Genomic DNA, 11,188 nt, shown 5'->3' on the forward strand with positions numbered 1-11,188 from the left:
AGGGGTAGTGGGGGGGAAGAGGGGCACCGGGCAGACACACGCTCCCAAATGGGAAGGAAGGCGACCCCCGGGGCCCCCCCACCAAAGGGGGGGGGGGGGGGGGGTGAACCTGGAGGGGCCTGGTATAATTCTCACCAAGGAATGGGAGGGATGCTGGGGCATCCACGGGAACGGGGGTAGATTCGAACTTCCCCGGGTCACTGGCTAAAGTGACCCCGCGCAGTTCGGTCTTGAAGGGGGGAGAGATGTGATGAACTGGGACTGTTCTTACTGTGGTCTTTGAATGCTGACAGGGGAGTGTGGCTAGGACAGTCTGCATTGGGGGATGGGAGACTGACCGACGGAGAATACCTGAGCATGTAACATGAGAACCCAGGAAGGGGTTAGAGGCCAGGTGACACCTTTGCCTGGGAAACTGAACAAAGGCTGTGGGAAGGGTCGCTGAAGGAGAGTTTCAGGAGCTGGCTGGGGAGCTGGCTGGGAGGCAGACGGGGCTCTGACCTCGCAAGGGGGCTGGGGTGCCCTGGGACCCCAAGATGGACCTAACTGAGGGGGGTTCTGTTGTCTGTGCCTGCAAGACCTGTCTTGGACTGTATTTCTGTCGTCTAAATAAACCTTCTGTTTTACTGGCTGGCTGAGAGTCATGGTGAATTGCAGGAAGCCGGGGGTGCAGGGCCTTGTGTCCCCCCCACACTCCGTAACACCAGTATCATCAAATAGAAGGTTCTCCTGATCCCAAAGGACCAGCCACATACCCAGGTCAATATATAACTAAGACCTTACCCAAAAATCACGCTGATGCCAGTCCTTTAGTATCTAAAATCTAAAGGTTTAAGCATAGAAAGAAAGGTGAGAGTTTAAATTGGTTAAAGGAATTTAAAAGAATCAATTACATCCAGTAATGACAAAGTTCTTGGTTCAGACTTGTAGAAGTGATGGAATAAACTGCTGGCTTATAGCAAGTCTCTGGTTGCTTCCAAATCATTGGAAGGTCCTCAGTCCATTGGTTATAATGCTCCCATTAGTATAGCCCAGAGTTTTGGGCAGGAAAGAGGCAAAATGGAGGTGTTTCCAGTGCCTTTTATAGCTTCTGCCATGTGGAGAGAATCCCATTGTTCTTACTGTGGAAAAGTACAGTAACAAGATGGTGGTTGGAGTCACATGGACAAGTCACATGTCCATGCATTTTGCCTAGTCACAGCAGGAAATTCCATTAAGTGTAATAGGCGTTTCTCATGGTTCATTGTCAGTTAAATGGTATTTTGATGGACCACTCAGTTTGAATAGTTCCTCCGAGATGTGCTGGTCAACTACGTTGTGGGCACTACCCCAGGAGCAAACATTTAATATCCAGGTATAGAGCCAATATTCATAACTTCAAATACAAAAATGATACATGCATACAGATAGCATAATCAGAACCAGCAAATCAGAACCTTTTCATAGCCATCTTACATCCCACATTTTGTACAAGATTTGTTGCAGTGGTTGCAACAATGATCTATATGATCATATTTTAATCAGATAACATCACAGTGTGTTTCAGTGGAGTTCAGCAAACACCCGCACACTGGCTTTCACCTTTACAACAGTTATACATCCTGAAACACAAAGGAGTCTGGGAAGGATTCCGGGCCAAATGCCAATGACGCCTTCATCACTCACCATTGTCCTCCCAGCTCACTGCTCTCCCACCTGAATTCTGACCCTTACAATTTCCAAAAATACACACAGATGTCAAAATACATTCCTAGGAAATGATCGGCTCTGCTTCCTCCTAGAGAGCAGATAACACATGCATCATATGGGTGGAAAAACATATCTGGGCCAGACACCTGTAGAGTATTGTAGGTCCTTGTGGGGACACCTCAAATAAACATTACCCAGCAACTTTCCTTCTCACTGATAGAAAAGATCATCAAATAAAGTCCTGGCCACACATGTGGCAAGATCCCAAATAAATAGAGAACTCAGGCAGGCAGGAAGCTCTGATGAGGACCAGACCAGATACTCAGAAGCAACAGCCTGTTCTCTGAAAGTACACAGGAAAACTATTACAGGGCTCAGCAATCTGGCATCCTTCCCACTGCAGCTCTCATTGCACAGTCACAGAGAAGGGGACCTAGGACACAGACTCAGGCAGGAGGGCTGTGAAACTATGGATTTGAGGGGTGAATTACAGGTGGGGGGCCCCAGAAATTAGAGCCATTGCCCCTGGAAGGAGGGCTGTGAAACCCTGAATTTAAGATGAGGGGGCAAAAGAGGCTCTTCTAGGAGCCGGGTGGTGCTTAATAAACCAGATCCTAAGAGAGGGGGAATATTACTTTAAAGACATTTTGCTGTAAGTTATTTCTGGGGACTCAGAGAGAAACTGAGGCAGGGTGTGTGCAGGGCATAAAGGGGTGCCCTGGGATGGCACCAGTGTACAGTGCCTAACTCAGGCTTTGTGGAGCCCAGTGATTTTCAAGGTGCCTAAAGTTGGCATTGTGATGCTCAGTGCTGCCTGGTATGGCTCACAACCAAGAGTGCTGACCTCAGATGGTGTGTTCTAGCACTAGATTTCACCAAGCCAGCAACAAATGCGAACTCCTTAAGTCTCCCCATGATGTCACAGACAGTCCCCTTAGCCTGTCCAGCCTATCTTGTCGCCCAGGCAAACTGGACTTTGTGATAAAACATCACTTACACCAAAAATCACACCACAGTCAGGTTGCTTCCAATCCCAAGAGACCAGTCACTTATCCCAGATCAATTGGTATCCTATCCTACACCAAAGAGAACGCCTGTAACCAATCCTGTAATAAACTATATAAAGGGTTATTCATTTGGAAAAAGAAATGTGAGTTATTTACAGGTAAAGCAAAGATATCCACACCAATGAGTTACCATCTACATCCTAGGAGTGACAGAGCTGTAGTGACCCATCAATTCAAAGTGTCTTTCAGGGCAGCCCCAGGAGGCAGCCCCTGGGGATCTCTGGCTTCAGTTTAACATCTCTGGCCCTTCCGAGTTCAAACATCCCAAAAGATGCAGTTTTTTCTTGGCAGGAATTTTTATTCCCTTCCCCCAAAGTTCAAGATAATGGGGCAAGTTCACATGCACATCTCCTCTTCATGGAGTGGGGGGGATGCTCATACTAGTGCTTATATGAAGCAGCTCCCCAAGTCTGCGATCTCTGGGCTGCAAGCAAGGAGAAGTCCAGTCCCAAATCAGTACCTGATGGAGTTTTCAAAGAGGATGGTAGACAACATCTCTAGTCCACATTGCATGTCTGAGTTAATGATGACTCAAGATTGTGGAGTACCAGGCTCAGTTGGAATTATTCAATCAAAGATTATCAGTCAGAGATTAGTACAGCATTATACAGAAAGAATAGATACATGACTACCCTTTGATGTGATGAAAAAGGGCTGGCTACATGTCTCCTTCACTATATGTGGAGGCATGTGGCAGATTTCATTCCCCAACCAAGTCCCCATACCAGTGTCATTATATAGGGGTTCCAAACGAAGGAAATCTCTTTGCCAAAAGAAACCATGTTTTGATGTCATTTCTATATGCCTTCACACCCAAATCAGGTAAACTGCAAATGTAATTATTTACACCTGAGAGGGCTAACAAGAGACTATAGTTCAGTGGGTCTTTCTTCCCCCATAATTATTCTTTCTTATCTGCTGTAACAATTATCCCTTATCACTTTCCCCGGTCTATAGATGCTTATGCAAGCAATACGTACATTAAAGGAATGGTTTCCTAGCTGTTCTATGGACATAGAGGCACCCAAGATGGTTCAGTACTGTTTAACAACTAGAATGCCCGAACAGGTACCTTTCCGGCAAGGACAGCATTCTGGGCCTTAGAATTCAACATACTCTTTGTTAAGATCTTAAAGAATAGTGAATGAATAAACAAATCAAATATGCAGAAAGTAAAGGATGAAAAGGGTTAATATTTACTAACTGTGGAAGCAGAGAAAGAACTGACAGGAAGGGGATGCAATGCATGACAGTTCATTAGCAAGGTACAGGCTGGAGTTGGTGAGTTACATGTTATTTCCACCCTTAGTTCTATGACCCAGAAGTTGCTGACAGAGATGGTATTGAATATCACTGAGGCTGGGAAGGCATTGCAGTGGGATCTAGCATGTTCAGAAATTCAGGATTTCCTGAATGGCCAGCTAATGGCCATTCGGAATGATCTAGAGGATCAGGCTTGGCCCACTGCCCTTACAGACACATCAGGAGTACCATCTGATCTGTGGCCATGGAGACCTACTTGGAGACTTTCTGGGTGGAAGTGCAGATGTTCTCAGTGCTGCTTCCAAGCATATGGACCAGTTGGGTGGGTGTGGGCTCCCACATACCGAATCCTGCCGGGTCCATGGGGAGGATGCATGTGGGATTGGGTTATTCACCGAGACATCTGGGAAATTAGACCTCCTGGTATGCCCAATCAATTTTTAGTCAGTGCTCCTGGGATTACATCTGACATTTGGATGGGGTTAGGGAGTCAATGGACATTTTGGCTGTTAGAACCCCCACAGCTTCAGTGTATCCGTAAACTGAAGCCAGGAGCAGTTGTTACTCTTCATGACTACGTTTGCTGGGAGGGTAGGGTACAAGGAACTACCCTGACAGGACACTTACTTTTTCAAGCTAATGATAGCTGTGTGTATGTTAATGCCACCACATCACAAGATATACATTTTAATCTCACTACTACTGCAGGCAATCATATTATCTTCTGGCCTGCAGATAGAAGTAGTCCTTAGGTTCCAGATACCCTTTAATTGGACTAGTTTAGTACCTGATCGATTTCAAAATTTGCTTTCACTGTTACCAGAGGTTCAGAAAATCTCTGAAGTACAAGGGCAAATTCACATGCTTCAAAATATATATCAAGTTGAAAAGTATGCCTTTCAGACAGCTTATAGAGTATCCACCTTATGTACTAAGTATGATGTATTGTGTTATATGACTAAGATTGTACAACAACCCCATCATATTATCGCTATGGGAATGTTATTGCTTGTGTTGTTGTTAGCTAGTGTAGGAGTATGTTATTGTCGTTGTAAAGGACGTAATAATAGTAGTACCTTTCATGTCCATGCTCATCATGCATTGTCATTACATCCAATCAAAACCCCTAAGGTTGAAGCATCTGATGTAGAATCTGAATTCCGAGATTTAATGCAAATAGAGATTTGAAAATGTTTGTTGTACTAGTAGTACAAAAGGGGGGGTTGTGGAAGCAGAGAAAGAACTGACAGGAAGGGGATGCAATGCATGACAGTTCGTTAGCAAGAGTCAGGCTAACTGTAACCCTAATAACGCGAGATTTGTAGAAGCGAGGATTGTGTGAGGCGAGTGGGAAAGAACTGTGTGAGAAGTTGTTGCAACCTTGTGTAGATAATGTGTAGAAAATATTGTATGTAGACTAGAGTCAAAACAAGTGAGAAAAATAAGATATCAAGATGGCCTATGTATAAACAAAATGTAGCTGTTGCTTATTATTGTCTGTAATGAAAGGTATAAAGGTTTGCTGTAATTGTTTACCTGTAAAGAGACCTGTTTAGCTCTCTCCCTCTATGCAATTGATAGAGAGAAAATAAAGTATCTGATTTGCTGTACCCAAACAAAAAGTGAGAACTCTGTTATTGTCCGACATAACATATGCGCCCCTGTTGCTATTGTTGGCTAACCATAGCAACACCTGCCTGTCACTCAGGCCCATAATATGGGCGTCATCTTTGGCTCAGACCTCTCTCTAGGTGCTCCCATCCAGGCTATGGCTAGGTCGTGCAGATTATTTTTGCACAGCGTCTCCAAGATACGGCCTTTGCTAGCCATCCACACAGCTAAAGTTCTCATCCAGGCAACACCCTTTTCTCTGGCCTTGACAAATGCAGTCTTGCCCTCTTCGTATCCACTCAGAATGCTACTGCCAAGGTCATTTCCTAGCCCATTGCTTCGACCATGTCACCCCTTTTTTTGCATCACTCCAATGGCTCCCCCTTCTCTATGGCATCAGATAGAAGCTACTTGTCTTCACTTTCAAGGCTCTTCACAGCCAAGCCCTACTGTCATGGCTTTCAGAGTGCAATCCAGACCAGGGAGGGGTTGTGTCACCACTTGCCATGCAACCCTGGCTGCCTTACAATGCTTTGCTGCTGTAGCTCCCAGCCTGGGATGCTTACAACCAGCTACCTGTATACAGGTCACACCCTGAGTGTACATGTGCTAGACAGCCCTGGATCAGCCACCTGTCTACAGCCCCACTCTGGCTTCCACCAGCCTTGGTAACAACCAGCGCGGTGACCTCAACACACTTGCAATCCTGAATATCCCCAAAACTGAGAGCCCTGAAGTGCCCAGCCCTCCCCTGGGCTCAGAGAAATAATAAGGTCCGTTGCTCCTTTAAAGAGACAAAAGCACATCACAGCTTATTAACTGGGATAAATACACCCTTCCCAGGGAAACTCAGCGCTGAGTTGGTTGGTAGTAAAAATAAAACAAATGTATTAACAATATGACATAGGTTAAGTGATGCCAGGAAAAAGAATAAAGTTAGAAAGGGTTACTAGCAAACAAAAGTGTAAACATGCAGCTAAACGTCTAATACTTAATCTAGCAAGATACAGCTTTGTTCCAGATAGTTTGTCTCACCAATTTTCCTTCTTCCCAGCCATGGCTGAGTTTCCCTCAGTCACAACCTTCCCTGGCAGTACGAGGTGCAGACTGCCTGTGTCTTCCTGGCTGAAAAAGCTGTACCTAACCAGATTTCTCACCTATATTCAGGTTCCAGAGACTTCAGCCTCCCCCATTGGTTGAAGGACCCAGCTTTCTCAGCGTGCAAGAGCTTGTGTCTGGCTAGCGATGGATACCAAAGATGGCTTCTGGCTTTGCTTTTATCTTACAAAGTTCAATGACTTTGTTTCAAGAGGCAGGATGCTGTCATGCTGTTTTTTTTCCCTTTCTGTGGGCTTCCCGCTCACCTTTATGTAAATGGAGCTTCCGTTGTTTCTGGTCACACCTTGCTTAATTTCATAGGAGACAGGTAGATGGCTGCTTTCCCTCCTAGCTGAAGGAGACCTGTTTCTCCCTTTGGTTGACACAGACTGGGTAAAGTCTAATATCACTGGGTATCCATAATTCCTTATACAGTGTTAACATGGAGATTTTACCATGATATTAATCCCCACTGTGTCATAGGCTTTCATAAAAGACTTCACTCAGTGCACCTTTATAATAAAGCAATAATGCATACAGTTGATTTGGTTGCTTATCACTTGAGGTGCAGCCCCACTGTCTCCTCCTGACTCCAGCAGGAGCTCTGGTACTTCTGGGCCTTAATGGGCAGCAGTGCCTGCAGCAGGTTATGCAGGGTGCACACCATTGACAGGAGGGAGGGAAAAGGCAGCTTGCCTGGGGCTCCCTGTTTGAGAGGTCCCCCAAATTAAGCAGTGTTCCGACCCCACGCACCAGTTGGCAGCACTGCTTACTGAAATTTGGCCCAGTGGCCCCTCCATCACGATGCTGGAGGGACAGCCGGGCCAACCCTGAGTGACGCCACACTAAGCTGAAGTGAGAGCAGTTCAGTTGTGCACACCCTGTGGAAAATTTCTGGCGGTAGCCCTGTTGCTGTGGGGCTAGCCAGACCCTGGTGTGATGGTTTCGGTCACAGAGAGCCCCTTGGGACTGTCACCTGATGTGCTGGAATTACCTCTGAGCCCATTTTCTACTGCCAGCTTGGGACTCCAGAACCCTGCCTTGTTGAGCCAGACATGCTAGCCTGCTGCAACACAGACCTAGGTCTGGTCCATGCCCCCAGAGCTGCAGACTTTAACCAAAAACTGCTTAGCAAGTCACCTATCTCCAGCACCCAGACACCCAGTTCCCAATGGGATCCAAACCCCAAATAAATCCGTTTTACTCTGTATAAAGCTTATATAGGGTAAACTCATAAATTGTCTGCCCTCTATAACACCGATAGAGCGATATGCACAACTGTTTGCTCCCCCAGGTATTAATCACTTACTCTAGGTTAATTAATAAACAAAAGTGATTTTATTAAGTATAAAAAGTAGGATTTAAGTGATTTCAAGTAATAACAGACAGAACAAAGTAAGTTACCAAGCAAAATAAAACAAAACACGCAAGTCTAAGTCTAATACATTTTAAAAAATGAATACAGGTAAATCTCACCCTCAGAGATGTTCCAATAAGTTTCTTTCACAGACTAGACTCCTTCTTAGTCTGGGCCCAATCCTTTCCCCTGGTACAGTCCTTGTTAGTTCCAGCAGTCATCTTAGGTGAAAAGCAGGGGATTTTTTTATGACTGGGACCACCCTTTGTTCTGTTCCACCCCCTTTTATATCTTTGGCATAAGGCAGGCATCCTTTGTCTCTCTCTGGGTTTTCACCCTTCCTTCTAAATGGAAAAGCATAAGGTTTAAGATGGATTCCAGTATCATGTGACATGTTTATCCTGTGAGACTTCATTACTCACTGGCTGGCACAGTATACAGGAAGGCTTACAAGTAAACAGAGCCATTTACAATCAATTGGCCTAGTTAATGGGAGCCATCAAGATTCTAAGCCACCCTTAATGGCCCACACTTTGCATAATTACAATAGAACCTCAGAGTAATACTTCATATTTCTAGATATAGATACATAGGGTTACCATATCTCAAAAATAAAAAAAGAGGACCCTCCACGGGCCCTGGCCCCACCCATTTCCCACCCCTAGCCCCGCCCCAACCCCGCCCCTTCCCCACCGTAACTCCGCCCCTGTCAAGGCTGGATCCCCACTTTGAACTTTAGGGTACAAATGTAGGGGCCTGCATAAAAACTTCTAAGCTTAACTACCAGCTTAGCTCTGGTTCCGCTGCCACCATTTCCCAATTTTTCCCTCCCTGGGAAGCCCTGAGAAACCTTTCACCAATTCCCTGGTGAGTACAGATCTAATCCCCTTGGGATCTAAAACAAGGAGAAATTAACCATCCCCCCTCCTTCCTCCCACCAACTCCTGGTGAATCAAGATCCAAACCCCTTGGATCTTAAAAACAAGGAAAAATCAATCAGGTTCTTAAAAAGAAGGCTTTTAATTAAAGAAAAAAAGTAAAAATTATTTTTGTAAAATCAGTATGGAAATTAACCTTACAGGGTAATCAGACTTAAAGAGCTCAGAGGACTCCCCCCTAGTCTCAGGTTCAAAGTACAGCAAACAAAGATAAACACTCTCGTAAAAGGTACATTTCCAAGTTGAGAAAACAAAGGAAAACTAACACGCCTTGCCTGGCTATTTACTTACAAGTTTGAAATAGGAGAGACTTGTTTAGAAAGATGTGGAGAACCTGGATTGATGTCTGGTCCCTTTCAGTCCCGAGAACGAACACACTCCCAAACAAAGAACACAAACAAAAGCCTTCCCCCCCCCCCCAGATTTGAAAGTATCTTGTCCCCTTATTGGTCCTTTAGGTCAGATGCCAGCCAGGTTACCTGAGCTTCTTAACCCTTTACAGGGAAAAGGATTTTGGAGTCTCTGGCCAGGAGGGATTTTATAGTACTGTACACAGGACAGCTGTTACCCTTCCCTTTATAGTTATGACACGCCCCCCAAATCACAGATAGTGTTGGACGTTTGGTTCCACACTGGCTGTGATTTCTTCCTGGAGTTTTAGGAGAAAACAGAGTTAATAAGACACATGTACCTTTAGACATACTACTGATTATATAAAAACTAACAATATGTTTTATTTCAAGAACAATTGTTAACCAGTTAACTCTGGGAAACTTTCCCGGGAGAGTGCATCAGCCACTTTGTTAGAAGCTCCCGAAATGTGTTGTATTTTAAAATTAAAATTTTGGAGAGCTAAACTCCACCGAAGAAGTTTTTTGTTATTTTCCTTGGCGGTATGAAGCCACTGTAGCGCAGCATGGTCTGTTTGTAGTTGGAAACGCCGTCCCCAAACATATGGGCCTAGCTTTTTCAGCGCGTACACACTGGCATAGCATTCCTTTTTGCTGATTGACCAATGGCTTTCCCTCTCAGACAGTTTCTTACTGAGAAACACGACAGGATGGAATTTTTGATCTGGTTTTTCCTGCATTAAAACTGCTCCCACGCCTTGCTCGGACGCATCTGTGGTTACTAGGAACGGTTTGTTAAAGTCTGGGACCCTTAGCACAGGGTCAGACATGAGTGTTGCCTTAAGCTGGTTAAAGGCCTTTTGGCACTCATCAGTTCACTGAACTGCATTTGGCTGTTTCTTTCTGGTTAGGTCTGTCAGCGGGGCGGCGATTTGGCTGTAGTGGGGTACAAATTGCCTATAATATCCAGCCAAGCCTAAGAAGGATTGGACCTGTTTTTTAGACTTTGGAATCGGCCACTTTTGGATAGCATTTACTTTGGCCTGTAGGGGATTTATAGTTCCTTGACTCACCTGGTGCCCCAGGTAAGTCACTTTGTTTTGGCCTATTTGACACTTTTTAGCCTTAACAGTTAGTTCTGCCTGCTGGATGCGCTTGAAAACTTTTTTCAGGTGCTCCAGGTGCTTTGCCCATGAATTAGAAAAAATGGCCACATCATCGAGGTAGGCAACTGCAGATTCTCCCAATCCTGCTAGGAGACCATCTACAAGTCTTTGGAAGGTGGCGGGTGCATTTCACAACCCAAAAGGGAGTACATTGAATTTATACACCCCTGCCTGGGTGACGAAGGCTGACCTTTCCTTAGCGGGTTTATCCAGTGGTACTTGCCAGTACCCCTTGGTTAAGTTCAAAGTAGAGATGAATTGGGCATGTCCCAATTTCTCCAATAGCTCATCTGTGCGTGGCATTGGATAGTTGTCAGGACGAGTTACAGCATTTAGCTTACGGTAGTTCACGCAAAAGCGTATTTCCCCATCTGGTTTGGGAACTAGAACCACTGGAGATGCCCATGCACTCTTAGAGGGGCGGATTATACCCATTTGTAGCATGTTCTGGATCTCCCTTTGTATAGCAGTTTTGGCATGAGGTGACTCCCGGTAGGATGGGGTTTTAATAGGGTGAGCATTACCTGTGTCAATGGAGTGGTATGCCCGTTCGGTCCATCCTGGAGTGGCTGAGAAAATTGGTGCAAAGCTTGTGCACAGCTCCTTGATCTGCTGTCGCTGCAGACGTCCAAGGGTCGTGGAGAGGTTC

This window comes from Trachemys scripta, chromosome 9 (assembly GCF_013100865.1).
Source record: "Trachemys scripta elegans isolate TJP31775 chromosome 9, CAS_Tse_1.0, whole genome shotgun sequence".
NCBI lineage: Eukaryota > Metazoa > Chordata > Testudines > Emydidae > Trachemys > Trachemys scripta.